General features: G+C 44.3%; 1 long non-coding RNA gene across 1 annotated transcript; it reads right to left on the reverse strand.

Annotated features, from left to right (window-relative positions):
* Positions 1 to 7,161: 7,161 nt before the first annotated feature.
* Positions 7,162 to 19,281, reverse strand: LOC144097465 (uncharacterized). The gene is made up of 5 exons (XR_013307025.1): positions 19,109 to 19,281; positions 18,875 to 18,926; positions 16,756 to 16,899; positions 14,279 to 14,395; positions 7,162 to 7,240 (listed from the first exon to the last, which is right to left on the reverse strand). It is a non-coding gene; the product is annotated as an uncharacterized LOC144097465 (long non-coding RNA).
* Between the last annotated feature and the right edge of the window lie 1,439 nt (positions 19,282 to 20,720).

The following is a 20,720-nucleotide window of genomic DNA, read 5'->3' on the forward strand; positions in this document are numbered from 1 at the left end:
GCTATTCGGATGCTAGACAGCGAAACTAGAAAAAGAAGAAATTCACTGGAATTATTTACTAGATCTAATCATATTCTACATGGCAGTTTATATTCACTTATTTCTTATGCTTACACAGAACGTACAGCCGAAATGTGTCTGTACTGCTTTGATGGTTGCGCATCTTAGGCTGGTTTTTGGTAAATTATGGTTTTGTCGAGCGTTTTTCGCTCTGTCAACACCGCCATTTAGCTCCAGAGCACTTCCTTTTGAATAATTTGAAAGTTCGGATTTTGCGAGCAAGGGAAAAAGAGAAGCTTCGAAAGATGGCGTCTCACCGGCACCGGTGCCGTATCAAACACTACGCGTTTCGCTTGTCGCATTGCCTTATCAAAACCACCGCGACATGAATCATCTGCGTCAGCACTTTTTCAAACGGCACCCGTCGTCTGCACTGGCCCAAACATGCGCAAACGTTTTCAAACGCCGTGCCAATTATACCAAAAGGGCAGTTGGGCTAGTGTCATCATCAGCAGCCAAATTTGTTTGCAAAAGATTGTGTTGCTAACTTACAAACGTGAAAACTATTTATATAGTTGTGAAATCTTGGCCACTTGCGGTGTGTACGTTATTCAGTGTTATCAAAGCTAAAATGCGAGCATTTAAAAGTGCTGGCATGCATTTAGACATGTTTTTTTTGTTTTGTTTTCAAATATGCTTGCTATGGCAGTACTTGCGTTGATCGCTAGGGGACCAAAAAGCGGCAGACAAGATGGCCGCCTCCATGGTGGTGGTGTTAGTGGTTTTTATTAAAATATAAGTAAAAAGGAAGGAAAAGATTTTTGCTAGCCCCGGCATCTGCCATCGATAATGAAGCACCTGAACTGGGGCAGCAGAAATTAAGGATAGCAGGCAGAATGGAGAAATGAAATGAAAGAGGTGAGGGGACAGGAAGAGAGGATAGGTGGAGAAGTAATATGTACAAACTATTTACACAATAAGAAATGTGTCCAGGTTGTGATGCTTGTGTTACATTTCAAAACATCGCGAATAGTTCGCAAGACGTCAACTTACGAAAGGTAGGTGAACGTTTCAGGTGTATCAAGCGATTCATTGCGTACGATTGTTGGAAATATGGCACTGAAGTTTCGTAGCTGGCCTTACATGACAGGCAAGTGCGTGAGCAACGAGCGCAAGAGTGGAGGAAAGCTATGCTTTTACTTGAACAATAAGTACCAGCAGGCTGTTTTTTAAATGGTGGAAGATGAGCAGTGCACGAAATACAAGCCTTTGACATCACTGATGCTCATTAATTTTAAACGTCAGGTCCGATGAGTTACACCAAGCATGAAATGTTACATTTCTGTGTGTGAATTAAAAAAAAAACTTCAGTGAGCCTTTCGTCTTGCCTCTCGCGCCTGCATGCTAGTTTGCACTGAAAGTTGTGTCAGTTGAACTGTGCAGCGAGTCTATCGCCTTGCCCCTCATGCGTGCCTGCTACTTTGCACTGGAAGTTGTGTGCATGTGAATTCCCGGCGCTCAGTTGGGCTTCAATCTATAATAGTGCCACAGCGAAACTGTAGTATCGTTCACTAATACGCAACGTGAACGATCTCGCAGGATATCGCGGAGAGTTCGGGATATTGGTAGACCTGCTAGTTTTTCGCTTTCAACGAAGGCATTTTTAAAACATTTTTTCAATATTGCACAGAGCATGGCCTTCGACGGCCAAGTCAAAGGAAGCTGGCCTGAGCCTAACAAGGCCCCACTACCGACGTAATTCTCGGCAGCAAATAAAAGAGAATAGGTCTACTAACCAAAGTACATAGCTAGATATTAACTTGTGCCTATGATGACTGTGTGCACTTACCACAGCACCTTTCCGTCGCAGACATTCCTCTGGCATTATGGGCTCAGTTAACATGGTTTTTCAAAGGCAATAATGGGCTCTTTTGTGCTACTGTTTGTGAGGTTCCAATATTTAAGTGCGCCAAGAACTTCTACTGTCATATCGACTGCACTATGAAGTTTTCACTCTTTCACGCATTGCTATGCGTGGGGATCACATACTTTGTCATTTAAAAAATGCACAGCAATTACATTTGTGCTAATACGACCATGGGTGTTTCCACCACCTTCCAACGCTTAATCTGGGACACTTTTATTAGTTAGACTGCAAAAGAATTGGGGCTGATGCTGCTTATACTGCCTCGCCATTTAAATCCTCATGCATTTAACTTCTACGCTGTAGCTGTGCTATAAACGGCTGTGCACCTAGCCAAAGCAATCATTGCCATTCCGTGGCAAATTATCAACAGGAGATTCATTTAGACAAAACACTCACAGGCTTCCAATAAGAGTATTATGTGCGGAGGGCATATACAGAAAGCGAAAGACAGAAAAAAGCAGCATACATGCAGGACATTACTTTTTTAGAGGGCTCTTGAGCGCATGTACCTAGCCAAAGCAATCATTGCCCTTCCGTGGCAAATTCTCAACAGGAGATTCATTTAGACAAAACACTCACAGGATTCCAATAAGAGTATTATGTGCGGAGGGCATATACAGAAAGCGAAAGACATAAAAAAGTAGCATACATGTAGGACATCACTTTTTTGGAGAGCTCTTGAGCGCATGTTCCTGCATTCAACGTCTTTGGCACCACCTGCGTAACTGATTGCCCATTCCTCCACTCTTGGCGTGGCAGGTACTAGCAGAGCGAAACACCACCTGCCAGGGAGAGATTGGAGGAATGGGCAACTGGAAGGTGGCTAGCAGCACAAAAAATCACCTGCCAGTGGTGGCAAGTGGCGTTTGAAGAGGTGCACTCAAATTTCACATTACCCACTGTCATAATCGCCTGTCTATTTTTTTTTTTCAAGCTTCTGAAGCTTCAGCATAAAAGGGTTACACAAAAGGCAAGCGTGTAGGAAAGAAGTTACAGAACTGCATGTGGTGCAGAAAATCATATGTAGTACAATATAAGGCTTTTTAGAGAATAGTACACAACACATTATATTTCTGCTTTTTAAAGGAACAATTAAAGCATGGCTAACAAGTACAAAACAGTGCATAATAAACCAAAAAAAGCATAGCAGCTCTTGGTGCTTTAAGACTGCAGGGTCAATAATGGAAGCGGTGTGATCAGAAATATCATTCCAGAAGCTTATGGCTTGCGGGAGGGCTGTCAAATTAACAGCCGTGGTGCGACCGAATAAGTGGCTAAAGCTGCAGTCTTTATAAAGACTACAGGATGCACAATGTGGTTCAGCTAGGGGAAGGTTAGTTGGATGCCTTACTGTGGTTTGTTTTATGTATTAGACAAAGCAAAACAATCTTCGTACATAACTCTAGTGTTTGTAACTTTAGTGAGTGAAAGCGATAACTTCACATTAGTAACGCTAGATTGCTGTTCATATTTTGTGGTTACAAAACGCGCTGCGCAGGTGTGAATTCGCTTGAATGATTGTATTAAATAGGCTTGGTGTGGTGACCACATGGGTAACGTGAATTCAAGTTGGGGAAGAACAAAAGTCTGATATGCAAGTTTTCAAGTGGTTAACAGGGCATCTCGAAGATTAAGTTTTAGATAGCTGAGAGTACGGCTGTGATTTTAATTATGCCATGTTTCAAAGTATTTATAAGAAGGTGCGTATGCACAAGGGTTAAAATTGGGCTAGTATGTAAAAATTTAATTTTTTTCCTGCTTGCTACATTGGCCAGGTTTAGAACTGCCGACTATATTCTGGTCTGACAAAGACGAACCTTTACTGAACACGCATCTATTTCTTCAGGCAAACTGCAGCCCACATTGTGGTCTGACGAAGAGTCTCAACGTCGTTTTGCCATGCGAGCCAGACTGCAGTTGTTCCACCAGAGTATGTGTTTGTGTGCAGGGAAGTAAGATCAAGGGAAGGGTGTGTTGCATTTTTGAAACCAAGCGTATCTTCCTCTGTAATGGCAGATGTCCCTGATGTTGAAGCTGTGTGGTGCAAGCTGCATCTGCAAGAATGTCTCTTACATGTGGATACCATCTACACACTTTAGAATTTTGGAGGAACCTATCTTGGCTCTGTATTATATGCACAAGCACATGTTTGGAAGTAAAATTATCATGGCTGGTGACCTGAACCTTGCTGGTGTAAACTGGAACACACTGAATACTGGAAATATCAGAATATAAGATTTTATGTTCACCATTAGCCTAAAATAGCGTAATGAGTTAATTCTCTTATATAAAGGTAATTCTCTACTTTACATTCATAGACCACCAGGAGTCCTTATACCCTTTCTGGTGCAGCGGTTAAGCGATGCGCCACTGCCCTGTGATGGCAGGTGCTCCCAGCAGTGGGTCTTCTGCGGCCGCGGTTGCTCTTCCCAAGCGACCAATCATTCATTTAACTGGCCCATGTCATGGTGGGCACTTTGCTCTTTTTCAGTTGGCACTACTAAAAGGTTACGAAAAGGTTACGTAACCTAAGTGGCCCACCTGCCTCCTAGGTTGCTATGTGGGGACCACCTGCCAGAGCCATGCCCGGGTTTTTTTTTTTGTGGTCACAACGCTGACGCCAGATGTAATGGAGAACGGGGCCGTTAACGCCATCACGTTAATATAAAGACAGATAGCAGTAGACAGTTGTTCATTTGAGTACATTGTTTGCACAAAAGGTACAGAAAAATGGAAGGGTCACGACTATAGCTGGAGGTAACAATTCAGACAGGCTTCAAATTTATCATGATCAATGGCGCATGCAGTGGTACCAGGCAGTTGAGTCCATTTACGAATGGGGTGAAATAGAGGTCAATGAAAAAAGCAAATTGAGGAAAGGTATGTTCGTCTTTTAGTTGGTGATCAATGCAAGTAAAAACATGAATGGTCGGCGTGATACCGCACATAGCAAAGGAAGAATGACTATAGTAATGTTTGTGAAAAAGAAGGGAATGTAAAATATTTGCTGTCCTTTGAGCAGAGGTAAGTTCAGATTTTTGTTTCATTTCTTTTATACTCAGTAGTTCTTAGATATAAATTGGGCAGGCTCATTCTCCAGACTCCAGTTTTGTTAGTATGTGTGCGTCTGTTCCAAATCAAGGAGGTATATTCCACTTTGAGCACACTAATGAATTATACGTTAAAAGCATTGCGTCTGGGTTTCCTAAACCAAGGTTGCATCGAAGGAATCCTGACGCTTTCGGTGCCACCTTGTTAAAGGGGTCATGGTACCATTTTTCAGACTAAAATTGTTTATTGCATGTATTTTGCTAAGCATATCTGAAAACGTAGGTGAAATATGAGCTGCTTTGCAAGTAATTTCGATTTAAGTTATCCTGAATAGTGTGGAAGTCAGACAACACTGGCGCACCCTCGATCTGTGACGCCATAAACCAATGGTCACGTGCTTGCCTGCAACTGAGCTGCGCATAAAGAGGGTAGGGCAGTGGGTTGTTTATTGTTCAGGCTAGGGGTGAAGGGGAGATGTTGGTGAGAGAATGAGGAGCCCACACCCACAACAGGGGTCAAAGGCAACAAAGGCCCGTGTCCTGTTTCATTTCTTATCTTGGAGACTTCACTGCAGTGTTCCATGGCGGTACTTGAGTAGGTGCTTGTTGTGCTCCACACCGACCGTGCGTGGCAGTTTCGGAGTTGATGACATTGCTATCGATTTATGACGTCACTAAGGCTGCATCAATATGGCCGTCACTGCCAGGGCGAGGGGCTTAGAACTGATAACTTCTAATTGCAATTTCTAGCTTTCTAGCTGAAATGTGCGCATAGGGCCGTACGCCTTTTTTATGTATAGTTAATCTTGCCGTGGCTAGTGGCAGTAACGTAAAATTATTATTTGTTGGTAGAACATGTCATGACCCTTTTAATAATCGCGTCTATGTGATTTTTCCAAGAAAGGTCGGATGTTATGTGAACCCCGAAATACTTGATTCTATGGGAACATTGTTCAGAGTGTAATGGCATGGTACGGGGCTATATTGCGAAATTGAAGGGTGTCAAAATTAGAGGCAAGCACAGCTCTTCAGAACCTGTATCAAGCTTCGAGATATCGAACATGAAAATAGCTTGAGAGAGCTCAAGTTGGGTTTTCTCGCGTTGCATATCGAAAATTGGCGAGTTTAGAGCATAGGTGATGTAGGGGCAATTCCTGTAACGATGCCATGTGCAACGCCTTTTTATGAATATGTAATGCGGGAAAGGCAATTTTTATGAGCTGCCAAATGCATATTTTCTGTGGTCCATATCTCGAATTACGATTCTGTTTCAGAAGTTTCTTAAACAGGGTTTGCCTGCTATGTTGAAGGCCTTCAATTTGTCAGTATATTCTTGTGCCCTGAACCAAAAAAAAATTAAGAGGTCTCATTTATTTTAGTTAATACTCGCCGTTTCGTTGTGTTCTGTTATGTACATAATGTCCGCCTTGCTGTATAATCAACCTGCATAGACATACCTTTTGCAGCTTTTCAAATAAAAATTTGTATTGAATAATTTGAAACAAAGTTCGTGTATGCATATATAAGCGCATGTGTGTAGAAAGTTTCTACAAAAATACCTAGTGCAGTCATTTCATCCATCTGCATGATGTGGTCTTCCTGTTTCTTCTGTCGCCATTTAGACCTCAAAATCAAAATAAGGTTGCCACTAGCTCACTGCGACAACATGGCAGAGTTTTTCTTCTGTGCGTTGCAACAAAGAGTTCAAGGAAAGGTCAAAGCATAACTGTAAAACTGCTTGCTGGTCAGCAGAATGACAGCACAATAGTATCACCAAGAAAACCACCTGGGCACATGTGCTCTTTTCACACCTGTAAAGCAGACTTTCAGTGTGCAGAAGTATTTTTATGATCATGTGGTTGTGAAGCACGATATCCCGCCCAGTGCTAACGGGAGCAACTTTATGAAAACAGGCAAGAACAGGAAACTTGATGCTGTTGCTCCTGCGGGGCGACATGTTTGCTGTCTACATGAATCACCGGCACGCCATTCTCCCTGGCTTCGTGTTTTCATCACGTTTACATTGAACACTTCTCAGCCGAAATCAGTGAAGAGCAGAGTTGAACCAGAAATTGGGGAACTGTGCTGCTAAGGAAACAGAATTATGCTGCTGTCTTATCTGTCCTACTGTGGACATCCAAACCTGGATCTGTGCGAATAAATAATACAACAAAAATATGTGATCATTCCCTCCTTTATTTGATGCTACCAAAAATAGGTCCCTGACAGAGAAGTCCTGGGAAGGCAGTTATGTTTAAGCGCTCTGCAACGAAAAAGAACAGATCATGTAATCAGCACAAATAACTGTGCACAATAACACCACAATTAGGTTAAAAGAAAGCAGTGTAAAAAGAAATGTATAACATATACTCAAAAAGGGAAAAACAAAAAGCAGTAATATCATATAGCGGCTACAAAACACCACACAAGAACATGTATACAAAAAACAGCAACAAAATTACCATAGCCAAAGGGAGGAAATAGAAAGGTAAAACACGATAAAACAGCAGGAAGAAATTTTGGAATCTTCTGAAACAAGAAGGAAACCAAAATGCATAGAATAAACATGGCTGTAAATGTTTTAATCGGTACCAAGATAATTGAAAATCACGATCTGGTTTGACTAAGGCATTGATTCATGCCAGAGCCATACCTCGCTGGCCTGCAAGGTAGCCTTGAATATGCAACTGGAAGATAAAAGTGCTTAAAAAAGGACCAAATCTGGGATGAAAACTTGGAGAGGAAGAAAAAAGAAGTGATGCCAGACATTGCATATCTTTTATTAAGCAGTTACCGCAAGCTACAGAATTATCCAAAACTGTTCTGCACTTAGATGAATCAAAAGGACAGGAGCATAGATATTTAGAGAATTGGCAAAGCAGTGAAAAATTCCATCCACTTGACTTCCACTGGGGCAAGTAGATCTGGGAAAGCCCAGTTTTAGTATTAGGTGTGATGGTCCCACCACCACCCCCAGACATGAGAAATGTCTGCGCCATCACAGCATGTAGCATTGTAATAAGGGAGTATTTACTCTTACAAATCTACTCCACCTTGAGGGATTCCCCTAAACATTTGACCAGCATATAGCATTACACCTGTTCACACCATGCAAGTAGCAACAGTACTAGCAGCACCTCTTGCTCGCATGACAACCTGGCCAGTTAGTGGTACTGGGCTACAGACTGCGACCATGCAAGTGGCGCAGCATTGGGGGCCGCGCTCACTCATGTGTCACCTGGGCCAGTTTGTGTCACTTGCTTAGACTGTGAATACATTCAGACCTTGTTGATATGCTGCGAGTTCATACGCTCAAAATCGCGAACAGCAGAAATGTCTCCTCCTAGAATTACAAACAACACCATGTGACACATTTTACAAGCTCCTAAATTTAGTTTTGACTAATTCTGGTCATATAATATGTTTAATGACTAACCGTAGCTGTGCAAACACTTAAACGGGCCAAACATAGCGGCATGCAACAGGAAAAACTAGGATGAAGCAGCAGTCACCTACTGCGGTGCCTTTTGTGCAGTGCCCAAGTGCAGAGCACCAGAAAACCGACAAAGGTGCTGAAACATGCGAGCAGACCATTTTTGTGGCAACGCAACAAGAGGAGGCCGCGTTACGCCTCTGCAAAAGTGCAAAAGGTGGCAGTGTGGTGTGCGATGTTGGCACGTGTTATAAAAACCCCGGGCGGTCTAAACTAATCCAGAGCCCTACAATACAGCGTCCCTCGCAGCCCATGTGTCAATTCACGACGTTAAACTGCTCGGTTAAATTACTACGTCTACTTGCTTACAAATGTATTGTTCTGCCTACCTTATATTATGCTGTATTGCTTGGGACCCGTTCACGAAAACTCACAAATAAATTAGAGAAGGTTCAAAAGAGGGCGGCGCGATACATATATAACAATTACCGACGTACATCAGTAACACATCTTTTAATCCAAACTGGCCTCCCGACAATAACTGTGCGAAACCGCTGCGCACGACTTAAATTTATGTATCAATTAATCAAAAGACACTACAGAACGGAGCTTACCGATTTGCTTCTTCTTTCGTCCGGATATGCGACGCCACAACGACACCAGCTAACTTTAACTCGTTTTCGCGTTCGAAATAACTGCTTTAAGTATTCATTCCTTCCAAGAACTATTTCCGATTGGAATAACCTCACTAACAATGAAGTGCAGCAGCCGTCGCTGACGCTGTTCTCGCAACATATCACCTAGTTTTTATTGCATTGGCTATATCACTGTTCTGTTGAATATGTTTAATTGTTGTATTCCCAGTGGTACAGAACAACTTGAACTTGCACTGTTTTGTTTACTTTTGCCTGTTTTGTTAAACTGCTTAGTTTGTATCCCCACCCTGCTAAAATTCCTACTCCGGGGTTGCAATATCAATAAACAAGTAAATAAATATACTACGACGTACTTACATGCCAGCAGGCGAAGTGCATAGAAGGCAGCATGAAAAGTAAGGGCACTAACACAGTCAGCTGCCACCCTGCACCGCATATATGCAAGAGCACGAACCATCTGAGCATGACCAGGAAGAGATTTTGGCTCATTTTACTGCCGACAGACCGGATGTCTTGCAAATTTCTTTCCGCACTTAGGACAAAGCACATGTGGACTGATTTCTGCAAGCTCGAAAAGCCAATGAAACCTTATGCACAGACACACCAGTCGACATTTCAACGAACTGAAATTGCACTACAGTCACCAGTTACATTTTAAAAATTGGGCACTTTGGATCACATGTTTGTCTGGATAATGTTTTTGTGTGCACATTTCTGAAGTGCATCACTGGGTTACATTGTAGTACACTGTACGAGCACACTATCAATGGACACCGCCAAAGGTAGCGAGAAATTCCGTCAGCCTGACTTCCGCTCAGCCAAGTAAATGATGGGAGAAGCCTAGTTTGTTTTAATATTAGGTGTGATGGTCCCAACAGCACCAGCAGACATGAGAAATGTCTGCGCCATCACACTATATACCATTACACCGGTTCACACCATGCAAGTAGCAATAGCGCCAGCAGGGCCTCTCTCTCGCATGACAACCCGGCCAGTTTGTGGTACTGGGCTACAGGTTGCAACTGCACGTTGCGTGAGCACACTACCACTTGAAAGCCGGACCACCACTAGAAGCAACTTTTACCTTTGCTCAAGGTGTAGTACCAGAGACTTCTCATGAACTAACACTCTAAATGGCTGTCGCCCATTCACACTGCACAATTCATGCCACACAAAAGCAAGTGGCGCCAGCGCTGGGGGCAACTCTCACTCATGTACCACCCAGGCCAGTTAGTGCCACTTGGCTGCAGACTAGAACTATACACACTGTGAGCACACTACTGAAAAGCAGGACCACCACTGTAAGCAACTTTTACACTGCAGAGCCCACAAACACTATTTCTCAAGGCACAAACACTGCTGGGACTGGACAGACTTATCATGAACTAACACACACAATAAATGACTGTCGCCCATTCACACCACACAAAAGCAACTTGAGCGCAAGTGGAGCCCGTACTGGGCACCTCTCTCACGTACCACCCAGGCCAGTTAGTGCCACAGCCTAGATAATATCACAGGTCAGCACACTCATTAACGAGTGCACTCATATCGCGTGCATGTGACATGAGTGTGATAACGTGAGTGGGTGGTTGTGTCTGGGAGTGCGATTCAGTGAATGCGAGTGAGAGTGTGATTGAGCTGCCTTCCATGACGACGAGGTATGCATAAGATCAGGATGGTTACACGCCTTAACTTTTTGAAAGAGCCCTGGACCAGGTCTGGACACAAAATGAACAGCAACGTTTTTCCAATTACACAAACGCGAATTTAATTTTCAACTGCTGCCTGGCTTGCCAGCTGTAAAACATATTCCCAGCCTTAGTTTACATGACAGCTTTGTTTACTGTATTTTTCCTTTCATATATCAGTGCTGTCGACCAAAAGATGAGCAATCAAACAGATGCCACACTCCACAAGTGTGCCTGAAATCTTTCCAAAGCCTGCATTATAATTTATAGTCCCCTCCCTCCAATAATACTTTCCTTACCATGCCCACGACGTTTAGGTCACTGGTGACCCATAGCTGGTGTACCCTAGTTTTAGATACCTATGCATTTGCATACTTGTTACACGAAAACAGTCTAAAAAATTAGGGCTGCGCAAATAATCAAAAGGTTGAATAGTTGGCCAAGCTGCCGCGGTGGCTCATTGGTTATTGCGCTTGGATGCTACCCAAAAGACGTGGGTCCGATCCCGGCCGTGGCAGTTGATATTTGACGGATGCGAAATTCTAGACACCTGTGTACTGTGCGGTCATTGCGAAAAACCCTAGGTGGTCAAAATTTCCGGAGCCCTTCACAGTGGCATCCCGCACGGCCGGGGTCGTTTTGGGACATTGAACCACCAATAAACCACAAATAGTTAGAGAATATCATTTGTTATTTGATTCGCACCACACTTTAACTGCTCGAAGTATTAGAACTTCCTAAATGCTCAAACATAACAAACTCGTAGCCTAATACCGCACCACATCCAAACGACACCTGCCGGTTAGAGTAACTCATGCTTAACACATCAGTTAGCTTGCCATTTCCTCATAAAAATATACAGCCAACATGTGGTTAAGATTAGCTCTTGTATAAAACAAATAGGGGCAGGTAGCGGCTGCACAATAGCCTCAGCATGCAAGGCGGCATTGAGTGGAGCTCTGATTGAGGGCATAAATTCTGAATAACTGACTGGGGCAGCCAGGGGAGCTTCAACGAGTTAGGTCGCGAGCAGATGGAAGCACGTCTGCCAATTGCTTGTGAATGGTGAGGCTTAACTCTGGGTATAGATTCGTGAACACACAGTAGTAGCCATATGTGCCTCTTCACCACAGAGTATATATTTCAGTGTCGAAAAGGGAACGAAACACGCTTTATCACATGAAATATTTGTAATCCTAACTGCTAATTTTAAACTTTAACTTTCATTTTTGTGGCCTCATATAATACAAGGACAGTCTACTATCGGAGAAGAGTAGACATGTTGACATATTCTTGCAGACCTCGCGCTCTGGTGGCTTAGTGGTTAGCGCATTCGATTACCGGGCTGGACGACTCAGGTTTGACCCCAGCCACAGCGGCTGCATTTTGATAGAGGCAAAACACAAGGCACCCGTGTACTGTGTGCAGTGTGCGTGCACATTAAAGAACTCCAAGTGGTTGAAATTATCCGGAGCCTTCCATTACAGCATCCGTCATAGCAAGAGTCGCTATGGGACATTAAGTCCATAAACCAAACTTTCTTGTACATCTTTCCCTACGATGACAACAGCAAGAGGATAACTTGTGATTTTGGCAGAAATTTGCATTCTAAATTGACAAAGAAACCATGCCAGAGCAAAGGGTTGTGCAGTGCTGCCTTAAAACCTTGTGGCTTTCTAAGCAGTTAAGGAACATCTCGGGTTGTCACACTACATTTAATAAATAAGACCGAGTGCAAAACATAGCATTCTTTTATTTTCGCTACAAGGTTTAGTTGTCTTAATGTTTTTCTGTCTTGCAACTATAGTCGGACGAAATTTAAGTCTGTAGTGAAGCTCGCGCCCATTCAGGACTGCTGCACAGAATTCCTCCATCACAAAAGGTAGCCCAGTATTAAACTTTTTTGCTCCCTAAGCAAAGAACTAATCCCAACTACAAAAAAAATTGCTCTAGAATTGCGATACCTGGCTTGTTTAATATAGTCAAGCAATGCCAAGCTGATTTCGTCAACCATTGTGACTGGCCAGCAGAGCAATACAGTACGCCGTGGACAATGCCCCAGTGTTAGTAACTGCTGTTTTTTTTAGTTGTATTCTACTGCAGTAGTTTCAAACATGGCTTAACTATGCTTTCTGAGCGTTTCATTTAATGTATTCAAAAACGCAGACTGACACTATACTGCTAGTGGCTTGCCTACCAATGGCAGCACTACTGTCTGCAAAAGTGGTTCCTGGTACCTGCATTAACGTGAGTTATTTTACTGACAGTACTTTCAAAACCTCCTTCGCATTCTCAACGCTATTTTAATAAAAACCTATGCATCCTGGTTAATGTCACACTCAATATTGCCACTGCATGGCACCCAGGCAGTGTGGCAAAGGTTGCATCCCTAAAGAGATTTGCAGACTCCAATCGCTACGAAAATACGATGGTTTATGGTTTCTGGGGGTTTAACGTCCCAAAGCGACTCAGGCTATGAGGGACGCCGTAGTGAAGGGCTCCGGAAATTTCGACCACCCGGGGTTCTTTAACGTGCACTGACATCGCACAGTATACAAGCCGTCGTGGCGGAGTGGACGCAGAAGCATCCCTTTCGTGAACAAGAAAGTGAGGCTACCATATGAAAAAAAAACTTCGTTTAAATTGTTCTGCTGCGTTTCAAAGCACCAAACCAGAGCATTCGTTTAGTGGGGAAAGGAGCCTTTGATTGCTGCTAAAAAGGTCTGCAAAAGTCAGTATATTGTCCCTTTAAATCACCTTAGCCTCGAGTCACTATGTACACTATGAGATGAAGGGCAAGGAAGAGGGGCAGACTATGTCTGAAGTGACAAGACAAGCAGTTTAAGGTACAATTTAGCTAGATTGATATGAGAAAGTAATGTCCTAATAGATACAAATTTCTTACTTCCGTGACAAAGATCAGTGGCTCCGTTACAGTTGGATTCATCGGAGTCTACTGGAAATGTAAGGATTTTACATGGCCCACTCTATTGAAAAAGCTAAAAATACTTGTCACAGTAAAATTGCACTGATGCACTTTCCAGGGGACTACAGGAAAAGCATACAGCAGAAACGTAAGGAAAACATACACCATAAACACATGTTGTAATTGTGTTCAGGAGCGCGTTAAGTAGTCGTGCTCTCTCAGAATGTGGATACATGGATCATAATCCGCAATGCGGATAGGTGGACCCTGTTGACATTCAAGCTGCTGTCTCACATGCTCCCTTTCAGAACATGTTGCAGCTGATGTAGAAGCGGTGGCATTGCGGCGTTTGGGCCAATACCTTGACTGCTTTTATTGTCGCCTATTGGCAGGCGGAGGCCTGGGCTAGATGGTGGTTCCACCCCTTTGTCGGCACATCCCCTGATAACCTGCACAAGTTTGCCAATGTATTCACGCACCAATGCTCCCCCTTTTGGGTCAGTTGATGTTTCTTTACCGAATTTACGTGTAAGAACCGAAAGCTCAATGTCAACGCCTGCAAGCACATTTGAGTCTTGTGAATGAATCATGTCACCTTGAATGGTGTCAAATAGTGCTGCAGGCTCATCCTCTGGGAATGAATCATCTGCAGATGAGTTCTCACTGGCTGACTCGTGAACAGGTGATTCGTCCAGTCAGAATGAATGGTCATCTGCAGAAGACAAAACAGAAGATGGATCCTCAATTACTGGCTAGTTGCATCCCTTCTCCGCAGCTCTCACTGCGCAACTGCATGGACATGGTGGAACCTTTTCATGCACAAAAAAAAATCCGTACAGCTGCACTGCAACCTGTGGAAACAAGTGTTACATTCAGGGCAGCTAAGCATGCACACTTGGCACTGTGTGTCCTTCCTGACAACAGTGGGGTACGTTCTTCAGATTGTGACTGCACAGACCACTTTCCATCAGAAAAGTCTGGTCATGCCAGACTTGGAGACTTCCACTCCTGCAGCATGCTTCTTGAAGCAGTCTGCTGTTCGATGGTCTGCCCTGCGCTTCACTTGACAGATCGGCTGCTTCATTATCCGGTCAGTAAGCCAATGTCATCAGATACCAGCAGCCTGTCGAACCGCCAGTTCTGAAACCCTCCCAAATAACTTTTTTTGAGCTCATTATGCATTGACTCAATATGGTAGTTAGTAGTCAATCCGGTGCCCCGCCTGTAGAAAAGAGCCCACTGTTCTAGGCGCTTAGCATATACCCTCTCAAAGTACTCAACAAACTTATAATAAACTGTACATCTCCAACCAAGAATGTTAAATTTAACCCAACGTTTCGAAGCCGACTCGGCTCCTTCATCAGGGGTGACTGAGGGCAGTAGCTAGCGTCTTTTAAGTATGGAGGGGAGGGGGTGAAAATAACGACAGCTGTGTCGCGCAAGACGCGGGGGAGGGGGGGGGGGGGTTAGTCTGTTAGTCCCGCTGGCGCACTGCAGGGAGGTGCTGAATGGCGACTTTTTCTCCACTTCACTGCCAATATTAAACTTCATTCCATGCGACGCAAGCTACATCGGCGAAACCAAAAATTTCAAAGAAAGAATTCGGCAACGTAAGAACGACGTCCGCAAATTCGCAAGAGAGCGCAATCCAGTAGCCGAACATTCCGAGGACTCCGACCATAGAATCAACTTTGAAGAGACCGACATCCTCGGAACCGAAACGAATTACAAGAGGCTCCTTCTGGAATCCTGGTATATCCAAACCACCCCGAACAATATCAACCGCACAAAAGGAAACCCGCCCCCAGTATATGCCCAGGGACTTCGCTCTTCAACGCAACGCAAAAAAGTCGCCATTCAGCACCTCTATGCAGTGCGCCAGCGTGACTAACAGCCTAAAACCCCTCCCCTCCCCCGCGTCTTGCGCGACACAGCTGTCGTTCTTTTCACCCCCTCCCCTCCATACTTAAACGAGGCTAGCTACTGCCCTCAGTCACCCCTGATGAAGGAGCCGAGTCGGCTTCGAAACTTTGGGTTAAATTTAACATTTTTGGTTGGAGATGTTCAGTTTATTATAAGTCTTCAAACCCAACCAGACAGGTAAATCTGACAAAATGTTTAGTTCTCAACAAGCTTAACGCAATCAACAAACTCCTTTAAATTACGGAACTCTGACGGCTCCTTGTGCAAGTCCTCTTCACTTCTGCTGGTCCACATTGCATTCAGCTTCTCCTGCACAACGTCTCGGCTTTGCCTGTCCGTTACATTGGTCATGTTGCACTTCCAGCTCCGTCTGATGTGCCACACACACAGCAGACGTTTCAGAGTGTTCCCCATGACCCTTGCCCAGTCATTTGCATATGGTGGTGCATTATCTGACATGAATGCACCACAGCTAACTTATGTGCCAAGCCTGTCCCTGATTGCAGTAAAAAATCTTACCATGACATCCTCAGACACATTGAGAGAGAGGGCGAAGGCACACGGAATGCCTGACCCACAATTTTCTATGACCATCACATTTGTAAGTTGGTGCTTATAGCGATTTGTGCCATGAGTTGCATCAACACACACTGCTCTTTGACCATGCTTTAGTAGCATGTGACCCTGGGTAGTGTTCATCACTGCCATCACAAACTCACCAATACCTTCTTTCAGTTTATCTGGCTCTGTATACAGCAGAGCACCTTGATCCTCTAGCTCGACGATCCACGTCTAAGTGCTGACATAGTCATTACAATTTTTCTCCATTACACTGTCAATATTAAACTTCATCTTTATGTTCTGAACCTCTGATGAGGTGAGGTCAGAAGGTGAAGCCTGTCTAGTGGAGCTCTGGCAGGCGAACGTGCATCTGAAAGAATAACCCTACGAGGGACCTGCAGCTTCAGCTTGCGTGCACTGTTCTTCTGGTCAGCAATTGACAAGAGATGACACGGTAGCTCTTTCTCATGGCCACAGTGCTCAGCTTGATAGTCTACTACCACATTTTCATTTTTTCAAAGACATCTATTGTCGCCAAGCAGTGCCTCTCACATTTCACACTGCCATGAACCTTTGATTGGCACTTACCTTTTCCTGTCTTCACATATGGCCCTGAGCGATGGCAAACCAGATACTTCTTTGTCCCTCCAGATGCCAAATGTTTTGTACCCGCTGACACAACAAAGTGGACAAGCTCAGTCTTTTCCTCATGATCCTTCCCGCTTTCAAAATCTGTGAAAAAGGAACAGGCATCAATACGGGTTAAGCTACAGCGAGCAATCCCCAGAACTGCAAGTAAATTACTGCGAATTTAATGCAGCAATGCTACGTTCTCGCATTGAATAATGCTTCATTTCTTCACATGCATGCATTCCTTAACCTAGAAGGCTTATTCTCAGCTGACACATATCCCAAACAATGCAGACAGGTTTTTCTTGTTGCCATGTTTATTTCCAGCCACCTGAATGTGCTCCCATGCTTATCTCGGTTAAGTTTGCAATTGTTTAATGATATAAGCCATGTGTATGCACGCCTTACAACATGCCACAGCGTAAAACAGAACCGTGCCCATAATCTGGCCCAACCTGCTACACAAAAAGGGTGAAGTGCTCCAAAAGGCTGTTGTGCCATGAAACAACAGTCGATTCGATAGAGGCGAAATTCTAGAGGCTCGTGTACTATGCGATGTCAGTGCACATAAAAGAACCCCACGTGGTCGAAATTTTCAGAGCCCTTCACTATGGCGTCTCTAATAGCCTGAGTCGCTTTGGGACGTTAAACCCCATAAACTAAACTAAACTTATAAGCGGACAATTTCATTATGGTAATGTTTGAATTCTGGTTCATTGCAGACAGAAGGCTTGCATGCACTGGCATCAAAATACGAAACAAGGTGCCTGAAGTTACGGAACGGCATGTCTATTGCTGCAGTTCTGTCCAAACACAGCACTTACTGCAGCATTGCAGTTCCGTCCATACCGGACCATGCATTCCTTTCTGGAGCAACCCCTGACATCAAATTTTTCAGTCAGGTTTTGATCGAAATAACACCTCTACAAGCTAGTAAAATTTGAAGGTTATCGCACCTGTTCCACCTAACACGAACAAATAAATTTTTCCTGTCATGATGGGCACTTGGTGCACAACAAAAGTGATTACAGGATATAGAAAAAAATTGCAGTGGTCTCCGCCTTAAGGGTGTGATGCAATAGCTTTGATGTCTTAAAGTCTATATGTGTCGAATTGGTCATTCTTGACTTTACATTCATCGCTGGGCTTCATACTACGCCTGGCACAGTGGTGCTGCAGTTAAGCGATGCTCCACTGCCCTGCGCCGGCAGGTGCTGTCACAAGTGAGGTGGCGGGCCTTGTGCACCGGTAGGGGTAGCCCTTCCCGAGCAACCCCTCACAATCAGTCGTTAATTTAACCGCCACAGACACGAGATTTTCTTCTGAACGGGAACCTTAACACTGTCGCATTAAAAGATTTGGCTAGCCATGTTCATCTCGTGCTTGTAACCTTCTTTCAATTACAAATATTGCGCTAGGTCGGTTAATCCAAGTAGATAAAGCCAGAACAGACCACCTTCAAATCGCGTTAGGCTGTACATATATCATCACAACATGTACTGTCGGGGACAAAGACGCCCAGGACACACGCTTGTTATCAAAAGCATATAGCTTTGTTATCAGCCAGTGGTTGTAAATCACACTTGTGGAGATGAAACTATGCCTTGGAATGTATAATGCGTGTTAGTGAAATAAGGCAAACAATAGCAAACTTCACACCTATAAGCCGATATCATCAGTCTCGCATCTTGGTACATTTTGTCCCTAACAGTACAACGGTATATTGGTGTGTAGTACGTTTTGACACACTTTGCATGCAAAGCAGTTAGGCTTGCTTTAATTACGTTACGCTAGGTTAGAGAACTCAAGTAGCAGTTGCTGTTATTCCCGGACATAACTCCAAGAGCAGCTAATTCTTTTTGAAAATGCCTAGCGCTCCACCCAGACGGAACAAAATGACTGATGTTATCAGTCTGCCCGTATGTACTATAGCGCATAGCATCACAGAACATCCAAATGCACAGCAAGTTTCCGAGACGCGTTATTTCAACTTGTGTGGCTTCCCTACTACCGCATACTGCAACCCCATGACAGAAAACGGTGTTTGCACAATATGGAAATCTCGTTTATACCTCACCTGTTAAGGAAGAGAACTCAAGCCTGATGCGCCTCGGCACAAACCCGTGGACCTGTTCGTGGTGCCGCAAGAGGCCACCACGGTGGGGAAACACAACATTACAGCAAACATCACATTCAAACGAAGCACTACAATTATGAACCAACGAGGCGGCGACATCAGGGTGCTGTTTTCGCACGTGCCGCCTCCGTGCACTTTCAAAGGCGAACGAGGCATTGCACACCGGACACATACACTTATGTTGTTCAGTGGAGCCCACAGCAAGGCATTCCGCGCTGCTTGAACTTTGCCTTTCCATCTTGGCGACGGAAACAACAGCCGGGTTAAGTGAAAATCTGCTCAGGGAGATCGTTCGGGGACCAGACAGGATCAATGACGAAGAGCCAAGGCCTTTACAAGAAAAGCATGGTCACGTGGTAAACGCATTTACCACCGCGCTGATGGTAAATAAATGAAATTGAAGTATTGTGTAGAAAAAATAATTCAAATTTTGAGATAACGTTCAAACCATTATCTTTAGGCACCTTGTGGAAGCTTATCATTAAGCAAAATACAACAGGCACAAAGAAACAGGGACGGCTAGGGACATCCGCGACCGAGCCGAACCTAAGTATTCTTCAGCAGCCGTGGGGAAAGAAGACGGAGCCTCAAGGGTTCAGCTCGGTTTTTAATACGCCCCAGAATAGACCCCCTGGATTGGCTGAATGCATGACTGGATGGATGGATAAATAAATTGATAGATGAACAAGGCTGAAGCCTTTAAATCGGACGGCGGCTCACGCCACCTACACCGCGTCCACTGCAAGGCGACGCTTTCAGATGAACCGCTAGCAGACGACACACAATGTTTTTGTGACTGCCATTAACAAAAAGTAGCCCTTGCTGAGAGTTCTTTTTGAGTTTATTTCGTTGATTTGTTTAGCAAAAGCGTGTTATCAGTGACGCATCAAGGATCGTAGTTGTAACGATACAAAAATGCACAGCTGCAACGTTCCAAATCTTTACTTCAAGTCAGAGGAACAAGAAACCGCGGTCGTTATTACATTCAGGTTATCCATGTCGGCTAAAGCTATAGGGAAAACGGTTCACGGTTTTGTCCGACAACAGAGCTACTGTAAACTCCTTGCATGCGTCTGCGAAGTTCGTGGCATCATGTTCCAAAACCGGAAACCCATTCAGAAGCCTCTGGACGCATATTGCTTACTGCACATGCGTGAATACCATTTCCGCTTACTTGTCCAGACCTGTGAAAGCAAGGATAGAGGGGATTGGAAATCACTCCAGCTGTTAATTTGCTAAATTTTTGAAAGCACTGTAAACAAGCCACGCCGAAAGAAATGAATGCAGACGTTAGTTTAGTTAATGGGAGTTTAACGTCTCAAAGCGACTCCGGCTATGAGAGACGCCGTAGTGAAGGGCTCCGGAAATTTCGACCACCTGGGGTTCTTTAACGTGTACTGACATCGCACAGCACACGGGCCTCTACAATTTCGCCTCCATCGAATTTCGACCGCCACGGCCGGGATCGAACCCCCGTCTTTCGGGCCGGCAGCCGAGCGCCATAACCACTCAGCCACCGCGGCGGCTGAATGCAGACGTGAATTCAATATATACAAGAAACGCAGCTTTCTGTTAAAATTCGTGGAGCTGCAGTGAGACACGATTTCCGCAGGCTGCATCGAATTTGCGCATGCCGTTTTTCCTCGAAACTGTACACGTACGAGTCTGTTCCTTCTAGTCCAAGCATCATATTGGCATGTCGCATGCACCTCTCGTTCTCATGGTTGCTGCGCACGTCCAACGATCGTACTTCGCGATTTCTCAATTACCTTAATTATTTGTTTGT

Source organism: Amblyomma americanum, chromosome 7, assembly GCF_052857255.1.
Source record: "Amblyomma americanum isolate KBUSLIRL-KWMA chromosome 7, ASM5285725v1, whole genome shotgun sequence".
In the NCBI taxonomy this organism is placed as follows: Eukaryota; Metazoa; Arthropoda; class Arachnida; order Ixodida; family Ixodidae; genus Amblyomma; species Amblyomma americanum.